General features: G+C 47.1%; 1 long non-coding RNA gene across 3 annotated transcripts in view; it reads right to left on the reverse strand.

Moving 5' to 3' along the window:
• Positions 1–23951, reverse strand: part of LOC132353424 (uncharacterized) — a 600229-nt gene that overhangs the window by 331798 nt on the left and 244480 nt on the right. For all 3 annotated transcript variants that reach the window (XR_009499025.1, XR_009499023.1, XR_009499024.1), the window contains exon 4: positions 2946–3026. This is a non-coding gene — a long non-coding RNA (uncharacterized LOC132353424). The remainder of the gene's footprint in view (positions 1–2945; positions 3027–23951) is intronic.

Raw genomic sequence — 23951 nt, forward strand, 5'->3', positions numbered from 1 at the left:
ACAGTTACTAGAATCTCACTGTCTTCTAAAGCAACTCACTCTGAGAATTTTCCAACGGGCTGTGAGTTGGTACAATGAATTACCTAAAGGGGCGTGATCCTCCTCTCTGGACTATTTAGGACAAATCTCTGCAGAAAGTGGGACTGGCACTGAGTAATATCTAGAAGGTAGGTCATTCTTGTAGGAGAAATGGCATGGAACGGCTCGACGCTGGCAGCGCTCTGCCAGAGGTGCACCTCAGAGGTGCTAGTCTTACAAAAGTGAACACGCAAGTTGACGGTAAATCTTGAAGAGGATGCAGTACAGAAACACCGGAACACAGATCATGAGCGGGAGAAAACCGGGGGAAAAGTGTCGACGAGCGAGGGCACGATCCAGACCCTGGAGGACCGATGGGGCGATAGGGAGCCATGACAGGTTCTTGAGGAGAGGAGGGTGCAGCGAGGATACAGGGTCCAGGCTGAGGGTGCTGCTGTGGGTGGGCAGAGACAAGGGAGAAGGGGGACCTTGGTAATTATCAGCTTCCACTCTGAGGCCCCATCACTGACTCTTCCTACTGTTCCTAGGGCATCAAATCTGACAGTTCGGGCGTTGTTTTTTTAATTAACATTGACAAGATTGGGAACTTCATTCACTTAATTTCCCTTAAAGTCTTTGAGGATGATGCATTGACTTTTTAAACAAAACTAAAAAGAAAAGAAAAAAAGCCTGTAAATAGATTCTCAAAACTTCCCTCTCATCCGCAGCTCACCTGACCAGACCAAGCAAATCCTGCATTTAAAGGTAAATAACGAGCGTGTAAATATTAAGCCATTTTTACTCCTCTATTAGGTGCCTGAGAGATTAATGATATTTTAACAAATAAGCTGTGACATTCTCGTAGCCTATCATCAAAATGTAGGTATGGGTCTATAAATTGAAGGATAATCATAAATAAAACAGTGATATCTACAGAGCTCTTTGCATCGTTCCTGGCGTCTTCACACTCATTTGTGTGGTTGGACTTCACAAGCACTGAGTGGAGTTGGCCTAACAGAGACTCAGAGAGCCTGAAAGCCAGGCATCAACCCAGGCAGCAACACTTTCCCCAGAACCACAGTGCCTCTTCCGTTTGAACAAATGTCACGCCATGTGCGAGAAGAAACATGACATGCAGCCCGATGATACAACATCCAAGCTCAAATGGCCGGCAAGGCCAAGACAGAATACTGACTTCCCGCAAAGCCAAAGCGGGCACGGGCCCCCTTGGAGCCCATGACCTTATTCCAGGTCTAGAAATGCTGAAATGGAAGCTGCCAGCAGAGAAAAGGCTTGGATCATCTGGAAAATGTATCTGGTGTGCAGAATGCAATTGCAGTTTCCTAAACTGTAAGGCATCACGGACTATTTCACACCTAGTTCAATCCCAGCATCCAGGATTACTGTGCAAACGCCGGCCAAGCAGATCCCACCACATCCCCTGACCAGGCCTGTCCCAGACCAGCAGAAGTAGGGGGAGGAGGGGGGTAGAGCTTTGCTGCTAGGAACTAAAGCAGTGAGCTCTGAAATGAGCTCTTAACAGCTCTCTTTCTGCTCCATCCAAAATGCCATCTCTCAGCTGGGTTAATTGGACTGACAGGCACCCATGGCTGCAATGACCTTCGCCATCAGCGTCAACATGGCGCCCACCACGCAGGCACCACAAACGCACCCCCGCAGCCCACTGCGTGCAACCAGCACACCAGCTCTTCTGGGGAAATGGCGTTTCCCTGTCAGTTAAAAAATATATGGGATCTAGGAGAGGAGGAATCAACAGGTTTGGATGCATATGCCAGGCACAGTGCTGAGCTTTTACCGATATTTTCTCCGCGCTTTCTCGTGAACAGTGTGCCAAGTTGTTACAAAAGCCCAGGGCAAAGAAAAGGAAACTGAGGGTCCAAGAGTGTAAGCAACTCCCCCATGGCCACAGAGCGCCCCTATCATTTACAGGCTAAAAACAGCTCATTTGTGACATCCAAAGTATGCCACGATGTGGCCCCTGCCCACAAGGATAGCACAACTAGGATTTAAACCCAGGCCCACCTTTTTCCAAAACCCATGTTCCATGTATTTTTTGAAGGATCCAAAGAATAGCTGCCAAATAAACAAGTGAATACAGATATTTCTACCGCCCCACGCTGTGCTCTTAAATGATGGGATAAACAGAGAGGAAAAAGACATTCAACTAGAACAAGGGAAAAAAAAGAACCAACTGAGATAATTGGACAAAGTTGATAAACAACCAGAGTATTCTCCATATCATTCCCCTGGATCCAGAATGCACCAGGAGGATTATTCCAAAGAAAGTGACCACATGATGTGAAATGCATCTGGGGCACCCACCGACACCTCTTGGAAAATATGGCCCCAGGGAGACTCTACATCTTGGCCTGATGAGGGAGTGTGGTAGAGACCACAGAAGCCACCCACTCCCCCAGATCAACACACACCCTGCTCAGCTGTGCTTCTCCTGTGGAAGACACTCCCCTCCGTAATAGCAGCAGTGCACTTCAAGGCTGTTCCCTCCCCTGCTCCAATTCTAACCACTGATGGCTGTGACTTGAATCCTGTGCCGGGGCTGGCCTCCAGTTAGTTACCAGACACAGAGCCTCGGCACCAGAAAGCTGAGTGCCCCCCACAAGGCTGAGTTATACACCCCACAGGAAGCTTATCAACCCTCTGAAGCCCAGAGCTGACTTGGCCAGTATGGATGGTGGTGGAGCTGGTGGGGCAGAGAGACGCTTCAGCTGTCATTTGGGAACAGGTCAACGTTTCACAGAAGACTCAGTCCCTGTTTTATCATCTTCCTCCCCACCCCAACCAGCCATAATCCTGGGGGACAGTATCATGCACGTGCACAGAGTTGACTCAGCCAACGGCCATCAGGGTGTTATGCATAGCGGTTGAGAGTGGAAAAGATCACCTACCTTCACATCCCAGCCTCCAGCAATGACGTGTTGTGGCTCCTTGATCAAGCTGCTTCTTCCCTCCGTGCCTCAGCTTCTCCTCTGTAAAATAGGGATCGTTATGAGATTTCATGAGAAAATCCACCCAAAGCATTTACGCTGTGTTTGACATGCCGGTGACCATTTTTACCTCCACATCAGCTGCCATACCCAGGATCTTAAGGTCACTCACAAAGTTTCTGGCTCTGAAATCTTAAAATCTAACATCTGACCACAGCCTATGTCTTTTCAGCTCCCTCAATCACCTGCCATCTTCTGTCTGGCCTTATCATGATGTCCGGTCTCTCGAGTGGTTCACCTTGAGCACCTCAACCTCCCTGCTCAACCCTTCTTTTCATTCCATTCTTCTTTTTAAATTTATTTATTTTATTTTTGGCTGCACTGGGTCTTTGTTGCTGCACCCGGGCTTTTCTCTAGTTGAGGCGAGCAGGGGCTACTCTTTGCTGTGGTGCACTGGCTTCTCATTGCGGTGGCTTCTCGTTGCGGAGCGCTGGCTCTAGAGCGCAGGTTCAGTAGTTGTGGCGCACGGACTTAGTTGTTCCATGGCATGTGGGATCTTCCCAGACTAGGGCTCGAACCCGTGTCCCCTGCATTGGCAGGCGGATTCTAAACCACTGCGCCACCAGGGAAGCCCTCTTCATTCCATTCTTACGATCCATCACGTCAACCATCCTCTGGGTCCTTGCCCCTCAGTGCCTCTGTTACATGCCCCAGAAGAACCCAACCATGGGTCAAACCAAACATCTGCCCCTGGTGCTGCCCCGCTGGGCCCCTCCTCACCCTGGAGGTCATGACCCAGCCATGCTCCCATCCCAGCTGTGGCATCAACACAACTTGGTTCCCAGGCCAACCCCCTCCATCACTCTAAGGAGAGCTGCTCCACTGTTCTCAAGTCCCACAGCACAGCACCTGGCTTCCTACTTCCAAATGGTAATAGAGGGATTAGGTATAAACTCCCTCAATGTTTTGTTTCACTGCCCACAAATTTATTTATTTATTTATTTATTTATTTATTTATAATCAATTTTGTTTATTTTTGGCTGCATTGGGTCTTCGTTGCTGTGCGCGGGCTTTCTCTAGTTGCGGTGCGCGGGCTTCTCATCGCGGTGGCTTCTCTTGTTGTGGAGCACAGGCTCTAGGCACGCGGGCTTCAGTAGTTGTGGCTCGCAGGCTCTAGGGCGCAGGCTCGGTAGTTGTGGCACATGGGCTTCAGCATTTGTGGCTCGTGGGCTCCTGAGTTCAGGCTCAGTAGTTGTGGCAAACGGGCTTAGTTGCTCTGCGGCATGTGGGATCATCCCGGACCAGGGCTCGAACCCATGTCCCGTGCATTGGCAGGTGGATTCTTAACCACTGCGCCACCAGGGAAGTCCTGCCCACAGATTTAGAAGCCCCCGCATCTCTTTTTACCATGTCCTCCTCCTTGGTGGAAGATGTGCCTGCTTCCACTTTCCTCTGTACCAAGCATCACTCACGAGTCTTGCCCATCAGTTTCCACTTCTGTATTCTGTGCTTCCAGGCTTCCCCTCACCAAAGAACCCTCCCCTCAGCATATAAATATGCCCAGGCTTCCCAAACCTTAAAAAGAAAAGAAAAATCTCCCTCAACCCTCTCTCCCCCTCCAGCCCCTTCATACAGACAAGCTTCTCCACAGAGCTGTCTACACTCTTCACTCTGCTCCTTCACCTTCGCTGCCTCTGCAGTCTGGCTTCCCAAGAAATTACTCGAAGAAGGTCAATAACAAACGTGGAGTTGCACTTGACCGCCTTCTCTTCTTTCCTTCTCCCATCTAGTAAATTAAAGTTTGATCAACTCTGACCCTGCCCACTTAATAGCTTTTAAATCTTTCCCAACTCTCCAGCCCACTAGCAGGGGTGTGTTCTGGATTTCCAAATTTGCCCAAAGATATTTAATTCATGCACATCCCAATCCAGCCTCTACTCCAAGCTAAGAGGGAAAATAGGAATGTTACTCTCCTGACCCGCCATTCTAAAATGCTTCCCACCGCCTCTAGGGGCAAAATCTGCTCTCCTATGCGTGGTGTACCAGGATGACCTGGCAGCAGTGAACATGGCCTTCACAAGGGCTAACTGAAGCATGGTGACTGGGAAGTTAAATGGACATGAGCCCCCCTCCGTCAGGGCACACATTCATTCCCCTCTTCTGAAAACAATGCTCTTAGTAGGGGAGAAAAGTTTTTTTAAACTTTCAGAGGAAATTCATCAAATGTGGCCCAAATTGGAATACATTTATAGCATAATGGAAATGTCCTTTTCAGGAACAAATTTTATGTGGTTATTTCTTGAGACGGCTCTCCTACTACAGAAGGCACCACTTAACAGAGAATATGCTGTAAGAGGCAACTTTCTTAAGAACCGGATGTTATCTCGTGTGATATTTGCAAGTCCAGGACCAAAGCGTCCTTCTCCCTGCCCACTGCAGGCCCAACTGTTCCAATCCTCAGCCCTCAGATTCCAGCACTCTGACCTAGATAGATGCGGCAGTCATTACTATACTCCTTTCCAGAGGAGGACCCTGAAATTCTACAAGGAAAGGGATTTTCCTTGGGTCCCATGTCCAGTGTCTATAGCAGAATTGGGACCAAAACCTGGTCTCTTGCCACTGTGGAGCGGGGTGTCGCCCATAGGACCCCAGGGTCCACACGGTCCAATATGAGAAGCCCCTTAGGAGCTGGGTCACATGTATGTCAGCACAGAGGCTGTGATGGGTACGAAGACCTCTGGACCGCTGGCAACCACACAGATGCATGATGAGGAGGAGATGGTGGAGGAGCCTCTAGAAAGAGGAGTAGGGACGGATGCCCCCAGCACAGGGAGCTCAGGATAAAGGAGGAAGCAGGACGCGCTCAGCCCCCGAGCTCAGCCCCACAGGAAATGGCTCTGCACTCCTTGCTCTGACTTAACAAGCACTGAATTCCTCTCTGAGAAAGTGTTTTCACCAGAGCATCTGGTCCCACCCTAGAACACCAAGTAGAAGGCAGTCAGATAACCACTCTGATTTTTTACCCCACCATCTTTCTACCGAGCCAGTTAATAATTCCACATCACTCCAGGTCTCTGGTGGCCCAAGCAGCTCCATGCTAAGTGACTCCCAACATCCAAGCCAATGCACAGTGCCCTGACGTGGTCGGCACAGCCTGCAGCCCAGCATGGAGACACCTACCTTGCCGACACACACACACACACACACACACACACACACACACAGACACACACACTTTGCTTGATGTGCTTTCCCCCAGTCGTGGTCTCAGAGTCAATGAATGACCAAATTCTCCACCCAGTCACTCAACCTCAAGTTGAAGAATCAACTTCAGTCCTGCTTTCCAAGCAGCCCATAGAGCCAAGTTTGTCCAGTCCTCATGAGCTGTCCCCCTGTCCCCCTGTCCCCACCCTCCCTACCTGGGCCCAGGACCTCCTCATCCCTCATCTGGATCATGTCTCCCCAGTACCCCCCGACCCCCATCTGCCCCTCCTCATAACCACTCCAGGCCTTTGGAGAGGCCTCTCTAAGACAAACTATAACCACAGAACCCCTCTGCTTAACCTCCTTCAGTTCCATTGTCCACAGTAAATCCCAGGCCCCCCATTATTTACAACCCTGAATCCCAACCCTTCAGCATGCTAACCACCAAAGGCCAATCATTCATTAATTCATCTACTCAACAAACATTCATTGAGTATCTACTCCATGACGGGCACTGTTCTAGGCACTTGGGATAAATCAGAAACAATGACTCCTGCCTCCATGGAGCTTACATTCTAGGTGATGGAGAAAACGTAAGTAATAATCATAATAAATGTGTAAATTACTGTGTAATTTAGGAGGTGGTAAGTGCTGTGGAAAAAAGAAGATGTTGGATGAAGAAAGGAAGTCTAGAGTGCGGGAGGAGTGACAAGTGTCAACTGGGTGGTCAGAATCACCCTAACTGAGAAAAGGACATTGGAGCAAAGACTTGAAGCAGGCAAGGTTGTGAGTCTCAAGGATATCCAGAGGAAGAGCAGGCCAGGCAGTGGGAGGAGCCAGTGCAAAGGCCCTGAGATGTGTTGGGGAAACAGCACAGAGGCCAGTGTGGGCAAAAGAAACTGAACAAGAGGGAGAGGAGGGGGAGATGCCATCAGAGAGGATAAGGAGGCCAGACTATGCTCCTCTGTCAGTCCCTGCCCTGCACCTCACGAGTCTTTTCTCTGAAATGTCACTGTTGCAATTCCCCAAGCAAACCGGGTGCTCTCGTGCATCAGTGCTGTGTCTGTGTTCTGGTGCCATACTTGACTGACCACCAACCCTCCTGACCACCCTCCCAGAGCTCTGACCAGCTCATTTCCTCTGCTCCCATTTTCCTTGACCATAAAGCCAACATAGCACAAAACACACTGAAATGCAATTACCCAACTCCCTGTCTACATAACCCACTGGACTGAGCTCTTTCAGGATAGGATTCCTAACATCCCTTTCCTCTCGTTTTCCCTAGGAAGCACCACGTGGCTGGCTACAGAGCGGATGGACGGAGAGAGTCCGCAGCAGAAGGGTAGGAGAAAGATAAGTTGGAAAATACTGCTTTGCCTGAAAATTGAGATTATCTTGGTCGGATACACACTTAACCTCTTTGAAACTCAGTTTCCCTATCTATAAGATAAATATGACAATCTTGGCTCCACCTACCTTCCAGAGTTATTCTGTGAGTTAAAAAGAGAATGGATAGGACACGCCTTACAGAGTGGGACTAACCAAGTGCAAAGGGTCATCATTATCGTTCCAGGTGTTATCTAGAACATCCTTTGTGTGAGATAAATATGCCTCTGGTTCCAATCACATCCCAGTTGTGTGCCCTTGGTTCCAGTAGAGGCCACACTTATCCTGTAGAAGGATTATCTTGTGTCCAATGTGATTTGTTTGCAAAATGGAGCAAGGGGAGCCTGACTCCCTGTGGAGAAGAGCCCTCTGGGTGACGTATTAGGAGGGTCCTTCTACTGACCCATTCACAGTTCTGTCCAGCCAGGTCCAGGCGGCACTGACTGTCTGAGCCACACCTGCTGTGGGAATACCAAAGACCCCTCTCCCAACTCAATGCTACCCCCCTCAAATTGTCAAAAAGGCATCGTGTGATAGATAGAGCTCCCACATGCCACAAGGCAAGTGTTTAAATCTTTTATAAGACAGTCAATGGCCTTTATAAACCCTCAGACAAGAATTACACTTTGTCTGAGATGGGGCTGAAAGTCAATGGGAAATTGATCCTGTCTAGCTAGTGCTGTTTCAAGAAGACTTGCTGGCTGCCTTTCGGGACCAAACATGCCATCTCCCGTGTGCCCCCAGGGCCCGGCCCGTCACATGCTGAGAATACTGAGCTACTGGGGCCCATTTCTGGCCAGAGGCCCAGGCAGCTGTAAGCTCCTACCACAGGAGGACCCCAGAGGGCATCAACTAGCATCAGGGATGTTTATGAAGCGTGTTCACCTTCCCAGGAATGGATGCCAGGACCACTCTGATGCCACTGCCTGCACCCTAGGCGGGAAGCCGAAGGATGATAAACGGCCATTGATCTGGCAGCAACCATCAGGGTCAAGGGACACCTACAATTACTCTTCTCTGCTAATGACCCCATTAGCCACTGGATCAAATACAGTTGGAGTCTGTAACGATGCTGTGGTTATTTCTCTGCCAAAAGCCATCAGCCTGACCCATACTGTCTGCCAGGGGATGCCAAAGTGGGTAGCAAAGACCCCCTGTTTGGGATAAGGGGATCCCAAGGGCCCTGGGATGCCCACTCTGGTCACACCAAGGATGGCTCCTATGTCAGGTGAGTGGATGGACTTTGGCAGGTAAGTCAAACAGCCCCCATCCAGAGAGGTGGTGGGGAGCAGTGGGAAAAGCACCCACTTTAGAGTCAGGCCGACCTGGAGTTTGAAACCTGGTTTGGCTACTTCCTAACCATGTGACCTCACAGAAATCTTGACCTTCCCCGGAGGCCACCTGCTTCGTGTGAAACCTGGGGATGGTGACGATTCTGCCTCAGGGAGCGGCCATGATGATGAAATGTGACAGCACACGCCGCGTGCAGGGCACAGAGCAGGCACTCAATGGCTCTCAGCTCTGCTCATCAGCCAGGAACCCAAAATTGAGAAAGCAGGAAGAGCCTTCTCCCGGAAGCAGACAGCCCGGCATCAAGCAACGACCATGGCAACTCAGCCTTAAGCACTGACCTGGAGCCAGGTACTGAAGCCAGTGCTTGCCTTACATCTCCATCCTTCCTTGTCCCAATTTTACCGGTAAGAACACTGGATCCCAAGGAGTTTCAAGAGGTCAATTCAGGGACTTCCCTGGTGGTCCAGTGGTAAAGAATCCGCCTTACAATGCAGGGGACTCGGGTTCGATCCCTGATCAGGGACCTAAGATCCCACATGCTGTAGGGCAACTAAGCCCGCGCGCCACAACTACTGAGCCTGCGAGCCTCAGCGAGAGAGCCCTCATGCCGCAAACTACAGAGCCCACCCGCCCTGGAGCCCTCGCGCCACAACTAGAGAAGACCGTGTGCCGCAAGGAAGAGTCCACACGCACGCCCCAACGAAAGATCCCGCATGCCTCAATGAAGATCCCGTGTGCCACAACTAAGACCCGATGCAGCCAAAAAAAAAAAAATGTTTTTAATTTAAAAATTTTTTTAAACAATTTTTTTAATTAAAAAAATTTTTTTAATTAAAAAATTTTTAAGAAAAAAAATATTTTTTAATTAAAAAAAAAGAGGTCAATCCATCCAACAAGAACAAACACGAAGGTTAGGTATATTGCAGGACTATCCACACCAGACACCCTCCAAGGGACCAAGCTACCCGGGTGAGCAAGACAGACGCTGCTCCAAGGTCAGGCTTAGGGCAAAGCCTAGACTAAAATCAAGACCTCCTGCTGTCAAGGGCTGGACCCTTCTCTGTCCTCTGCCGTTTGTCCCAGTAGGAAGCACTCCAGAGAATCATTTCCAGCCACCTCTAAGTGTCCTTTAAATTCCTCCAGACTCGACAGCTTGTTTTACAGATGAGGTCGTGTTTCCCAAGGCCTCAAAGTGAGTGGGGAAAGGAGCTGAAATCTTGAAATGAGACTGATAGAATTTCAGGTCAGGGTTGCTTCCTTCACAGGCTGCTCATTTTCTGGAATACTGCACTTTATCCGCCCCCAACCCAACCCCACCACCCAGCCAGATCCGTAGGAATCCAGCAACCCACCACGCGCCATGGACCATGGGAGGTAGGTGGGCGGTGAGGGTCTCTGTGCCCCTGAACTATTCAGAAAGACCTGCAGAGCCCACCAGGGAAGCTGCCTCATCGGGCTCAGGTAAAGGCTTGGAAGGGAGCAGCACGCCACCATCTCTGCTCCTCTGTTTGGTTAAGTAACACCATTGGTACTAGATGGTCAGGTGTCTTTGAACTGAAAGGAGCTTTATTCGAAAACCCTTCAGGGTGCCAGAGAAACAGTCTTTTCCACATCAGCAGTCTACCCAAGGCAGGCTTGGCAAAGAAGAACAAATATCACGGGCTGCTAAAGAGGGGTGGGAGCCGGGAGCAGTGCGGGGTGGGATTATTAAGGATGAGGTTAGGCAGAAGAGGACAGCGAAAAAGAGCCTCCCTGTTGTCAGACAGAGTCACAAATAAACACTTGCCAGCAGTTGGAAACTTAGCTCTTAAACCCTGCCAAGCAACAAATACCTGGTACGGCCAGAAAGGGTATGTTGTCTGACAGGATGACACAGCACAGATTCAGGCCAAGAGCCACTTAGGTGTTCATATAAGCACATGGTGCGAGAGGCCTGGAGCTCAGCCTCAGTCCTTCCTATCCGGAAAATGGGCATAAAGCAAAGACCCAAGTGCTTAGAGGTGATGTTTCCACGCTGCCATAAAACTGAAAAGCCCAGCATACATACCTCTTCTTATTTATCATACAAGTATTGAGCACCAACTACATACCAGCACCATGCCAGGTGCTGGGGACTCAGCTATGCATGGGACAGGCTTGCTCCCTGCCTTCATGGAATTTGAAATTTATCATGGAAAACAAACTTGGAAGGATGCAGTTATAAGAGGAATGGTGGTGGTGGCCTGTTGTGCCCATGAGGCCAAGAGAGGAGGTGATAGGGACTCTGGAGATGGTAGTGGAGCATCTGAGGGAGTGGAGGAGTGAGCAGCGTGGCAAGGAGGTTGCTCTCAAATGATTCAGAAAATGAATAACGATAACTGGTGTGTATATATGCACGCATGCATACACACATACAGGGGGAGAGTAAGACCAAGAGAGAGAAAGAAAGGCCGACTGATGGAACAAATTAGGTAGAAATGTTAAAGATTTAGGGCTCTAATGAAGTCTGAAATTATTTTTTTAAAGAATATAAGAACACGTGCTATATTAATTCTATCTTGCAAATTACAAAATTATACTCATATAGTATGATACCCGTATTATACACACAACCCACCATGTATGCATACATATGTGAAGAATATAAAGGAAATACACAAATATCTTTCTCACGGTTATCTCTGGATGGTCAAATTATGGGAAAATTTTGCCTATTTTTAATGTTTCTCTGTACGATCCAAAATTTCTTCCATGAACATACACTGTCCAGTGCTTTACAACTGGAACCTAGAATAGTGCTACATGGTGGTCCTGTTCATGGGGCAGGCCTCCCGCATCTGCGTAATGCAGCTTATGGCCTCTCCCTCAGAGCATCATTAAAACTCAAAAGACATTTAGGATACAGACATGCTTTTTAACCTGTGAAGTGCTTACACATGAGAGGTAATATGAATACACAGGTAAAGAAATCATCAACGCTCTAATAATTAATTAATAACTACCAGTCACTGAGGCAAGCCCTTTACCATCTTTAACTTATTCAATTCTCAAAACCGTTACAAGTATACCCATTTTACAGATGAGGAAACTAATGCACAGAAACACTAAGGATCATCTGTCTAAAGTCATCCCTAAACGTGATGGAATCAGGGTTCATACTTGGGGCTGACCATAAAACACATGACCAGTTCACCTCTACCACCGCGATGATGCCTGTCTTCCCTCTGGGGAGGGCCGGTCCCCTAATCCTGAGTTGCCTTCCAGCCAGAACAAGTGGACTCTATTCTGAAGCATTTCGGTCTCAGTGACAGCTGCTTCGCCAGGCTTTTCCCCACCAAGAAGGTGACTTCTGGGCATCTTTTTTCTTGCCCTCTCTGCCTCCCAGCTTTCCTCTCCAGCTCTAACAGTGCCCTTTAGTAAATGTCCCTCCACCTCAAGGCTGCTCTTGGCAGCCACGATGACCCACAATTAACCAAATAAAACTAATGAGGTGGAGGAGGAAACACCCCAGTGAGAGCACCCCTGAGCCTGGCATTCCACTCTGATGACTCTTTTTTTTTAAAATGGGAATTATTTATTTATTTATTTATTTATTTATTTATTTATGGCTGTGTTGGGTCTTCGTTTCTGTGTGAAGGCTTTCTCTAGTTGCGGCAAGTGGGGGCCACTCTTCATCGCGGTGCGCGGGCCTCTCACCATCGCAGCACCATCGCGGCCTCTCTTGTTGCGGAGCACAGGCTCCAGATGCGCAGGCTCAGTAATTGTGGCCCACGGGCCTAGCTGCTCCGCGGCGTGTGGGATCTTCCCAGACCAGGGCTTGAACTCATGTCCCCTGCATTAGCAGGCAGACTCTCAACCACTGCGCCACCAGGGAAGCCCCACTCTGATGACTCTTGAGACAAGGCCACTTGGAGGAAGTCCAGTTGGGTCTGAGGAAGCCAGCTGTGTGAATAGTCACTTCTTCCAGAACCAGCAACATGCAGTTTCCCCAGGGATCACTAATGAAGTCGCCTTCTCACTTTTTTTTAATGTGTTTTTATTAAAAACACAAAAAAACAAAACAAAAAAACCTTCAGAGACTGCACATGAAATGAAAAAAGACACTCATTTCCACCTATTAAAGTTACCTCATTTCCTCCAGAAGGAGATCTTCCCTTTGACTTTTGCAATTAGGGTCACAGTGTGAACACTCAAAGTACAAGAAAAAGATTCATACGTTTTCTGAAATGAAGAATTCTAGTGTGACTCTCTTAGCTAAGCCTCAGTGTTTTGATTCTGTGGTCTCTTTTGTTGAAATTGAGGTGAGAGGCAAACAAAAATACCCCGAGAATTAGGATCAGATCACGTCAGTGCTGCTAGGACGTGAAAGGCAACAGAATCCGACAAGGTCATTTGCAAAAAGAGAAACTGAGTCCTGTACAGTTGATGCATCTTATTCATTGTCACACAGCCACTTTGTGGCCCAGCTGGGACTTAAAGTCCTTAACCCTGATTAATCAGGATTCAGAATACCTCAGCCTAAAATCACTTACATAGAAGGATTTGCAGCCACTAGATTGTAAGCTCATTGAGGGCAGATGTGTGCATCCTCCAAGCACTTAGCCTATAGTTGGCACTTGTAGGTATCTAGTAGGCATTTTTTAGGCAAAGAAACTAATGATTTCCAATATTTAGCGGAATTCTAAAAACATCTATAAACTATCTATTTTAAAACGTTTTTATTCGCATTTAAAACAAATTTCTATATGGCCAAGCCCAGACAGGTCCTGTGTATGTATTTACTAAACAAAAGATGACTAGTGCTGTGATAATTAATCAGTTGGCATTGACTAAAGCTCTGAATGAAATGAAGCATGAACCTTTTGAGAAAGCAATTGAAAACCATCACACATGCCATGAATCATCTCTTGAATGCACACTTATTCAATCAGAATTCATAACTTTGATATTTTATCTAACAGGTTTGTTACCCTTTCGAGCCTCTATTGGTGGATAAAAAAGACAGATGTTTCCGGAGCTAAATTGGAGGAGGGATGGGGGAGGAAGAAACCAGCCAGACATCAATTAAAGAGAGCAGGCAGCAAAACACCATTACCCAATGTTTGGGTTTTTTCTATCACCTTGAGATGAAATTCGAAAAAACCTTTGCAAGTGAATAGGCACAGAAACAGGATGCTATACTAAGGTTTCTGGGGTCTGCCTGATAGCAGGCAGATGCTGTGATAGTTCAAGAGGCAGAGATCAAGGACTTCCCTGGTGGTGCATTGGATAGGACTCCACACTCCCAGTGCAGGGGGCCCGGGTTCGGTCCCTGGTCAGGGGACTAGATCCCACATGCATGTCGCAACTAAGAGTCCGCATGCCACAACTAAGAAGACTGCCAGTTGCAACTAAGGGGCCCACATGCCACAACTAAGGAGCCCGCCTGCTGCAACTAAGACCCGGCACAACCAAATAAATAAATAAAAATTAAAAAAAAAAAAAAGAGGCAGAGAACAGTTTGGGGGCTGCAGATCTGACTGTCATTAAGAGAAGCTTCAGTCAAACAAGAGTCAGACTAATGCCAAACCTTATTTTTACTTCCTGAGGGTGTCAGAGGGCTGGAGGGGAATCAGAATCCTCTCCCATTTTCAGGCTCTTCAAAGGCACCTGCTCCTCTTAGTTGAAGCAAATATATATCACATCAATGTCACATCCAACGACTATTGTCCCAGGCACCTCTTTGGGTGATTAAATGAAAGTGGATTGGGAAGCGTGTGAAGATGTTTAGCTCTTTTGACTGCTGGCGGCAGTAAATTGGCGGATCAAGGTGACATGGTCCCCCATGGCTCACAATTGCAACACTTCTTAGAGTCTCATATTCATAAAAGCAGACCTGGAATCCTTACAGGCAGCCCTCTTGTGCTGAAAGTAAAGGAGAACTTCCCTTTTAACTGCTTTGACACAATGTGGCCATTCTCCTCTAAAGCCTTTCAAGCCCACCCTTTTGCCAGCCAGAATCATGGTCCAGCTGCTGACTGGCATTCCCCTGGAATGTTCTGGCACTTTCCTTGCACAGAACAACGCCCATCTAAATAATAACTTTTCTCCATTGTAATCTGATTAGATTCCTGTAACTGCAGCAGTAGAACAATCCCAAGAGTGAACTTGAACATGGACACCTTTAGAGGAAAATAACCATCTCAGTCATACACAGTAGCAGTGGCTTCTCCCTTTCATCTATGTTAAACAAAGGACATTCAATTCCAAAATCAAAGTAGAAGAAAATGTCCACGATTTGAGGAAGGCAAAAAAATGCCATTGCATACAACGAACACAGGATGCCGAGCTCTCTTACATCTTTCTTTTTAAGAAAACTGGGAACTAGGTGTTCTATGGGACACAGGGAGCCCACAATTGAGATCAACTCCTTGTGCTCCGATGGCATTGGGGCTGGGGAGGAGCCACAAGTGACAACGACATTTCTCCAGCTCAGTGGTTCCCCAACTGAAGTGGGCATCACAACCACCTGGAGGGCTTGATAAACCGCAGACTGCTGGGCCCCACCCGCAGAGCTTCTGACTCAGGAGATCTGGGGCGGGTCCCAAGAATTTGTTTCTAACAAGCTCCTGGGGGATGCTGATGTCGGTGACCCAGGCACTACAGTTTGAGAACCATGGCTCTGAGCAAAGCCTCACTGGCAAAATCATGCTACTTTCTACAAGGCAAGACAGATGAGATGGACCAAGCCCTCCAGTCTATGTTCTCATCTTGTTTTCGGGCCTCCAAATAAACAGTTTTGCTGTACAGTTGACCCTTGAGCAACATGGGTTTGAACTGCATGGACCCACTTATACGCGGATATTTTTCAATAGTGAATACTATAGCGCTACACGGCGATCCTTGGTTGGTTGATTCTACAGATTCGGAACCACAGATACAGAGGAACTGCGTATACAGAGGCTGACTATGAGTTATACCTGGATTTTGGACTATGTGGACGGTTGGTACCCTTGACCCCTGTGTCATTCAAAGGTCAACTACATATTTTTTTTTACTTCTCCTTTGTTATTTGCAGTAATATACCAGCCCTTGAGTTTATTAATAACTGCAGTTAAGATAGAGATTCATCCTCACGGCATTGCTCTTCTTAGAATCACTAACCTAGGACGGGGAAAGGCACTCAGAGGTCTCCCAGACTCACCACAGCACTGGGGCCCACAGGAAACCAAGATCAGAGAGGCTGAGACACTTGCCTGAAGCCACAAAGCAGTGACGGAACTAAAACCCAAGGTTGTTGACACCCAACTCAAGTCCTTCCCTCTAACTCAGCCCAACCACTCCCCTGACGTCTCTGTTTAAAAACACGTGGCTGGGCTTCCCTGGTGGCACAGTGGTTGGGAATCCGCCTGCCAATGCAGGGGACACGGGTTTGATCCCTGGTCCAGGAAGATCCCACATGCCACAGAGCAACTAAGCCCGTGTGCCATAACTACTGAGCCTGCGCTCTAGAGCCCTCGAGCCACAACTCCTGAAGGCCGCGCACCTAGAGGCCGTGCTCTGCAACAAGAGAAGCCAACGCAATGAGAAGCCCATGCACCGCAAGGAAGACCCAACACAGCCAAAAATAAATAAATTTATTAAAAAAAAAACAAACGTGGCTGATTCCAGCAGAGGATTTTCCACTTACCAGACTGCGCCTTCCTGGACCAGTGGTTCTCAACCCTGGTTGGCTGCACTTTAGAATCCTCTGGGGAGCTAAAAAACTATAACAACGGCAGGCCCCACTTCAGAGATTTTGATTCAACTGCTCTGGGATGGAGCCCAGGCATAGAGTGTCTTTATAGCTCCCCTGGTAATTCTAACGTGTACTTGAGCTTGAGAACTGCTACCTAGACTGTGGGATTCTCAAAGGCAGAATATCTGCTCCCCACACACATCTTCTCAAATGTGCAGGCATATGAATGGACCCCCCCCTTTCAGTAACGAGGCCCTAGGAGATTCTTAGTAAACACATGAAACCCCAGACCAGCATCTGCTACATCACCTGGAAACAAGTTAGAAATGTATAACCCTCAGCTCCCATCCCAGAGGAAGTGATTCAGAGACCATGGAGGTGGGGCCCAGCAATCTGTGTTTTAGCAAGCCCACCAGAATCTTGGATGCTACTGACATAAGTGACCACTGAGGACTTCTAGAGGAGAGGAATTAAAAACTGGATGGAAAAATTTAGTTAGGAACATAAAACTAAAATTAGAGTCTATTCGAGAACAATGACACGTTGCCCAGAAAGGCGGGGGTGGGTAATGATTGTGGTAGGAGTTCAGGGCATGTGGGGATGGGGGGAGTCTAGCTCCACTGGAACAGGTGCTATGTGAAGGGAGGGGTGGAGACAAGGATGGAGAAGTCACTGGGGCCCTGATGGCAGACATGGGGATGCGGGTTAACCGTCTGTCTGAGAGAAGGGGGTGGGAACAGGAACCACTGCACAGGAGGGCAGAGGCCATCACCAAGTGCGCAGGGCACGGCACTTCCCTTGATTGTCATGAGAATGCTGCAGGTGAAACACTGCAGGTGAGTGAAGCAGGCAACCAACATGGGATCTTGGGGAACATATGGACTTAGATACCCCCCAGATCCTGGCTTTGTGGCATACTAGACATGAGTCCTTGAGCAAAGGACTGAAGTTCTCTGGACTCCAAGTTCATCGTCTCTGAGATGAGCACAATAGCTACTTAGCAAGGCTGCTATCAAGTTGTAGGCTATGGAAGCAGCTAGCGCAGTGCCTGGAAAGTGGGCCTTCCTCCAACACGATAGCTGGATTTAGTGTTTCAGATGAGGAAGCATGGCCCAAACTCACTGTCCTTACCATAAAGGGAACTAGAGAGGTGAATAATTCACTAAATCACAAGGGAGGAAGGGCCCTTTCAGCGGGGAAAGTACAGGTGGAGGGTTGTCTCAGCATCCTTCCTGACCTGGGTGTTGAGTTCCCAGGCCAGCCCACAAAACTCACTTTCTCCTGGGTTCTCCTTGAGTCCACATCCACAGCCTGAGAGGAGGCAGCCACTGGCAAGGACAGATGGGGACACTGCAACCTCTCTGTAGTCCACATGGCTTTATCCAGGCCCAGGGCCCCCGCCCCGCTGAGGTGGGAGAGTCAGAAGGTCAGTGCGCTGTCGCCAGCCCGCTGTTTCCCCAGCCTCCACGTCCAACAATGCTGAACTCAGGGTGGCCCGCAGGAACTCCAACCAAGGGAGATGTTTTCTGGAGTATTGTTTTAAAAATATATACAAAATAAAAGAACTCCACCTAAAGAAATTAACTTGAAAGCACATGGAAGCCGCCAAAAGCTCTCTGCCTCCATTTCCGAACTGAAAGGGCACAGGCTGCCTTTGAAAAAGAGTGCACGCAGCAGGTGTGCACGTTTCAGTGAAAGGTGAATATAGTCCTGGCTCCACCGTTTCCTGATCACGTCCCTTGGGAAAGGGGCATTTAGGGAGCGTGTTCCATGCACGAGGCACAGGGAGAGCCGCTTGCCCATACTCCAGTATCGTTTCTTATTCAATCATTCATAAGTGGTCATTGTGCACCAAGCCTTGTGCTAAACACTGAGGAACAAAGATGAAGAATTGGGGGAGGGGGTTACTGCGTCCAGCCCCCAAGGGGGTCACAGACTAGGCTGCTGGAGACCACTGCTCTCACTGAATCCCCACAACAACCCTATTAGGTGGGCATTGCCATCTTCCCCCATTTTTCAGATAAGAACAAGTCCCTTCCCATCTTTCAACCCTCAGGAGTCTCATCAGTAAAACAAATGACTTGATGAAGTAAACTCTAGGGTCCCCTCTGTCTCCATCTATGCCCCCAATTGGGTCAAACCCTGGCTTTCAAAGCTCATACACAGTTGACCCTTGAACGACAGTTTGAACTGCACAGGTCCACTTATATGCAGATTTTTTTCCAATAGTAAATACTACAGTACTACACAATCCACAGTTGGTTGAATCCAAGGATACAGAGGAGCTGCGGATATGGAGGGTCGACTCTGAGTTATAGGCAGATTTTTGGCTGTGAGGAGGGTTTGCACCGCTAACCCCCGAGTTGTTTAAGGGTCAACTGTATGCACATTCATAACCCTTTTTAAAAAAAAAAAATTTATTTATTTATTATTTTGGTTGCACCAGGTCTTAGTTGCGGTGGGTGGGCTCCTTTGTTGCAGCACGCAGGCTCCTTAGCTGTGGCACGTGAACCCTTAGTTGCGGCATACATGTGGGATCTAGTTCCCTGAGCAGGGATTGAACCCAGGCCCCCTGCATTGGGAGTGCAGAGTCTTATCCACTGCGCCACCAGGGATGTCCCCATAACCCTTTGGATGTTAAAGCCAATTCATCCAGTTCTGTCATTTGAGACTCAGAAAGGGGAAGGGAATTGCCTGAGGTCACACAGCAAAACAGACATGATACAGACTTGAAGGCTAAGTTTCTTAATGCTTAAGGCTTCCCATTATTAAACAGAGACATGTACACACACCTAAACACCTAGAATAGTGTCATTTGTCATAGTTCTCTTTTACTGCTAAGAAAAGAAGCGCTAGAGGAAGAATGGACACCATCCTCCATCCATACTCCAGTCCGCCCAGCCCAGCTTGGGTGCTAAGGGTGCTTTCTGGTTTGAGGAGGGACTGGGGGAACCTCTGGAAAGCATCACTCAGCTAACAGGAATCTCAGCCCTCCCCAAGGCAGGCAAAGGACCGGGGTTCACTGAAGTCTAACAGAGAAAGCCGCCTCTTTCATTCCCCAGCCACAGACAGGGAAGGGGTAAAAAAGAATGCTGTAAATCAGCCGCCACATAATTATGCACTTTTAGAGTTTGCTTGTAATTAGTCTATATTCATGGTGCTGTGTGGGTAAAGAAATCTGCACCCACGGAAACTCTGAAAACCAACATGTTTGTTTCAAGTGACTGATCTACAGGAGCCATATGCCAAGTGACAGACAGCTGAGTTCCTTCCTCATGAGCGCGCTGAGAGAGCCTAAGGCTGTATACATATACATACGCACACCTTGATACAACCTTTCCTGCTTCCCCCAGGCTCACACTACCTCATCTGGCTCTAGTTTATCCCTTTTCCATTTGCTAAGGTTTCCCCTCAAGAAAGCAAATTTTTTATCAACATGGCTGATTTCTCAGTGATAGTCAGTAACATCCATCAGTATGTTGACTGCTGACGTGTATTGAGTCTCTATTTCACACCAGGAATTATGTCAGATGTTTTTCAATATTCAGTCCTCCTGGCAGCCCTACGAAGGAGTTGCTCTACTACCTGAACTACCTATGACTTATGCTGGGGCTACAGGTTGAGTGGATTAGAATTGTTCTACTAAGACTGGATTCAGAGAACCATCTTCTTTTGTGCAGTAATAATAATAACTTGTAGTTTCCAACTTATGCACATATTAGATATCTCATTTGAGCCATGTGAAAACTTAAACTTTGACTTTATAAATCTAGTGATTGCACAGAAATCTCCTGCATTCCTATACACTAATGATGAAAAATCTGAAAGAGAAATTAAGGAAACACTCCCATTTACCATTGCAACAAAAAGAGCAAAATACCTAGGAATAAACCTACCTAAGGAGACAAAAGACCTGTATGCAGAAAACTATAAGACACTGATGAAAGAAATTAAAGATGATACAAACAGATGGAGAGATATACCACGTTCTCGGATTAGAAGAATCAACATTGTGAAAATGACTATACTACCCAAAGCAATCTACAGATTCAATGCAATCCCTATCAAACTACCAATGGCACTTTTCATAGAACTAGAACAAAAAATTTCACAATTTGTATGGAAACACAAAAGACCCCGAATAGCCAAAGCAATCTTGAGAAAGAAAAATGGAGCTGGAGGAATCAGGCTCCCAGACTTCAGACTATACTACAAAGCTACAGTAATCAAGACAGTATGGTACTGGCACAAAAACAGAAATATAGATCAATGGAACAGGATAGAAAGCCCAGAGATAAACCCACGCACATATGGTCACCTTATTTTTAATAAAGGAGGCAAGATAATACAATGGAGAAAAGACAGCCTCTTCAATAAGTGGTGCTGGGAAAACTAGACAGCTACATGTAAAAGAATGAAATTAGAACACTCCCTAATACCATACACAAAAATGAACTCAAAATGGATTAAAGACCTAAATGTAAGGCCAGACACTATAAAACTCTTAGAGGAAAACAGAAGCAGAACACTCTATGACATAAATCACAGCAAGATCCTTTTTGACCCACCTCCTAGAGAAATGGAAATAAAAACAAAAATAAACAAATGGGTCTTAATGAAACTTAAAAGGTTTTGCACAGCAAAGGAAAACATAAACAAGATGAAAAGACAACCCTCAGAGTGGGAGAAAATATTTGCAAATGAAGCAACTGACAAAGGATTAATCTCCAAAATTTACAAGCAGCTCATGCAGCTCAATATCAAAAAAACAAACAACCCAATCCAAAAATGGGCAGAAGACCTAAATAGACATTTCTCCAAAGAAGATATACAGATTGCCAACAAACACATGAAAGGATGCTCAACATCATTAATCATTAGAGAAATGCAAATCAAAACTACAATGAGGTACCACCTCACATCAATCAGAATGGCCATCATCAAAAAATGTACAAAAAATAAATGCTGGAGAGGGTGTGGAGAAAAGGGAACCCTCTTGCACTGTTGGTGGGAATGTAAATTGATACAGCCACTATGGAGAACAGTATGGAGGCTCCTTAAAAAACCAAAAATAGAACTACCATATGACCCAGCAATCCCACTACTGGGCATATACCCTGAGAAAACCATAATTCAAAAAGATTCATGTACCAAAATGTTCATTGCAGCTCTATTTACAATAGCCAGGACATGGAAGCAACCTAAGTGTCCATCAACAGATGAATGGATAAAGAAGATGTGGCACATATATACAATGGAATATTACTCAGCCATAAGAAAGAAACAAAACTGAGTTATTTGTAGTGAGGTGAATGGACCTAGAGACTGTCATAAAGAGTGAAGTAAGTCAGAAAGAGAAAAACAAATACCATATGCTAATACATATATACGGAATCTAAAAGAATATGGTCAGAATAACCCAGGGGCAAGATGGGAATAAAGATGCAGACCTACTAGAGAATGGACTTGAGAATACGGGGAGGGGGAAGGGTAAGCTGGGACGAAGTGAGAGAGTGGCATGGACATATATACACTACCAAATGTAAAACAGATAGCTAGTGGGAAGCAGCCGCATAGCACAGGGAGATCAGCTCGGTGCTTTGTGACCACCTAGAGGGGTGGGATAGGGAGGGTGGGAGGGAGACGCAAGAGGGAGGAGATATGGGGATATATGTATATGTATAGCTGATTCACTTTGTTATAAAGCAGAAACTAACACACCATTGTAAAGCAATTATACTCCAGTAAAGATGTTTAAAAAAAAATCTAGTGATTTTGGCCTTGTGTTGACAAAATCGATATGTTACATCCTCTAGGAAAAATCAGAAACAATGTTAATCTGACCTGACTGAATTTCCATGTATGACAAATCCCAAACTGTCCTCCTCTCCCTCCTGGAAGGTCTCAGCAAAGCACGTAGGGTGAGGGCTCTGGAAGCATCACTGAGGTACAAGGCTCATGTATGTACAGGAGAAGGGGGCATGTTCCCCCACCTTGAAGGGACATTATTTACTTGATCAGCCTTCTCAGGGTGTAAACTCTCTTCCTTCAGATCTAATTCCATAGATCTATTTAGCCGGACCCGAAAAGATCCTATGCACCTAGGACATTATGCAAACAGCAGAAGGGATGAACTCACATTTTGTGATAACCTACACATGTATATTAGACTTTTAACTTAAATCTGAATGTATCCCCTGCAACTAAAAATGGCTCCCCAGCCTACCACAGTGGATGTCTGTTGTCTGTTGTTTACCACCATAGCTGATTCATTTTCCTGTCTCCATTGCCTGCCCCCAATTCCTGGCAAATGGTACACAGTCAAGAAATATTTGCTGGTTGACTCAATGAATTAAACCAAATAATTGTTAAGTTTTATATCTGTTTTGTAGGTTCTACTTTGTTGGGTTTTTGCCTCTCCACTGTGGTCTAAGACAGTAATTCTCAATTCTGGCATCAAAATCATATTCAGAAGCTTATATGGTGAGTGGGGATGCTGAGTCTGGGTGTTTATCGATTGGTACAGCAGCATCAGCCAGGGAGCTCTGAAAATGTACTGATACCTGGAGCCAAGCTTCAGACGGTCCAGACTGGCAATGGCCTAAAGACTTCTCAGGTGATTTTTACATGCAGGTAGGAGGGGGGAAATTCTAGAGCAGTGGTTCTTTAAAGTGTGGTTCCTCAGAAGAATGGCCTCAGCATCACCTGGGTACTTGCTAGGAATGTGACTACTTGGGCCTCCTTCCAGATTTACCAAAAAAGAAACCCTGTGGGTGTGCATTTGGTTTCTTTTTTTCAACAAGCCCTCCAGGTGAGTCTGGTGCGCCAGAATGTGAGAACCTCCACACTGTAGCAATAGAGCCCAGATGCTGGTTCCCTGTGACTCCAGACCCCAGCGTGGGGAGATGGGGTAAGATTCCCCCGTTCCGCTCAGAGCCTGAGATATAGAATGTATCGCTCAGGACTGCAGGAGCCGCAGCAGCTCCAGTGCATCTGTCACTGTTCTCCGTTTCTAAAAATTGCTGTATCTGTACATGCACGAGCTAACAAAAACGTCTTTGCCACAGGTTGAGAGCTTTATTACACACTGTCATGTGCCTGATTCTTCCCAACTTGCTCTGGCCAGTGCCATCACGTGCTCACCAGGGTAGGCAGACGGACATCCCAGCTTCTGCCGCCTCCTGAGCCAGTCAGGACGTCCAGTGCAGCCTCCATCATCTTCCGCTGGCTCTCTGGGCAGCTCCTTCATGCTCAGGGTCCTGCCTCTTCATTTGTTCTCTTCATTCATAGTCTGCTCCTCCCACCATCCCCCCCCACCCCTGCCCACAGTCTCACGCTCATGTAGCTGTATTTGGAACTTTCCAAAGGCCAGGCCCTCCACCCCCCGA

This window comes from Balaenoptera ricei, chromosome 19, assembly GCF_028023285.1.
Source record: "Balaenoptera ricei isolate mBalRic1 chromosome 19, mBalRic1.hap2, whole genome shotgun sequence".
Lineage (NCBI taxonomy): Eukaryota > Metazoa > Chordata > Mammalia > Artiodactyla > Balaenopteridae > Balaenoptera > Balaenoptera ricei.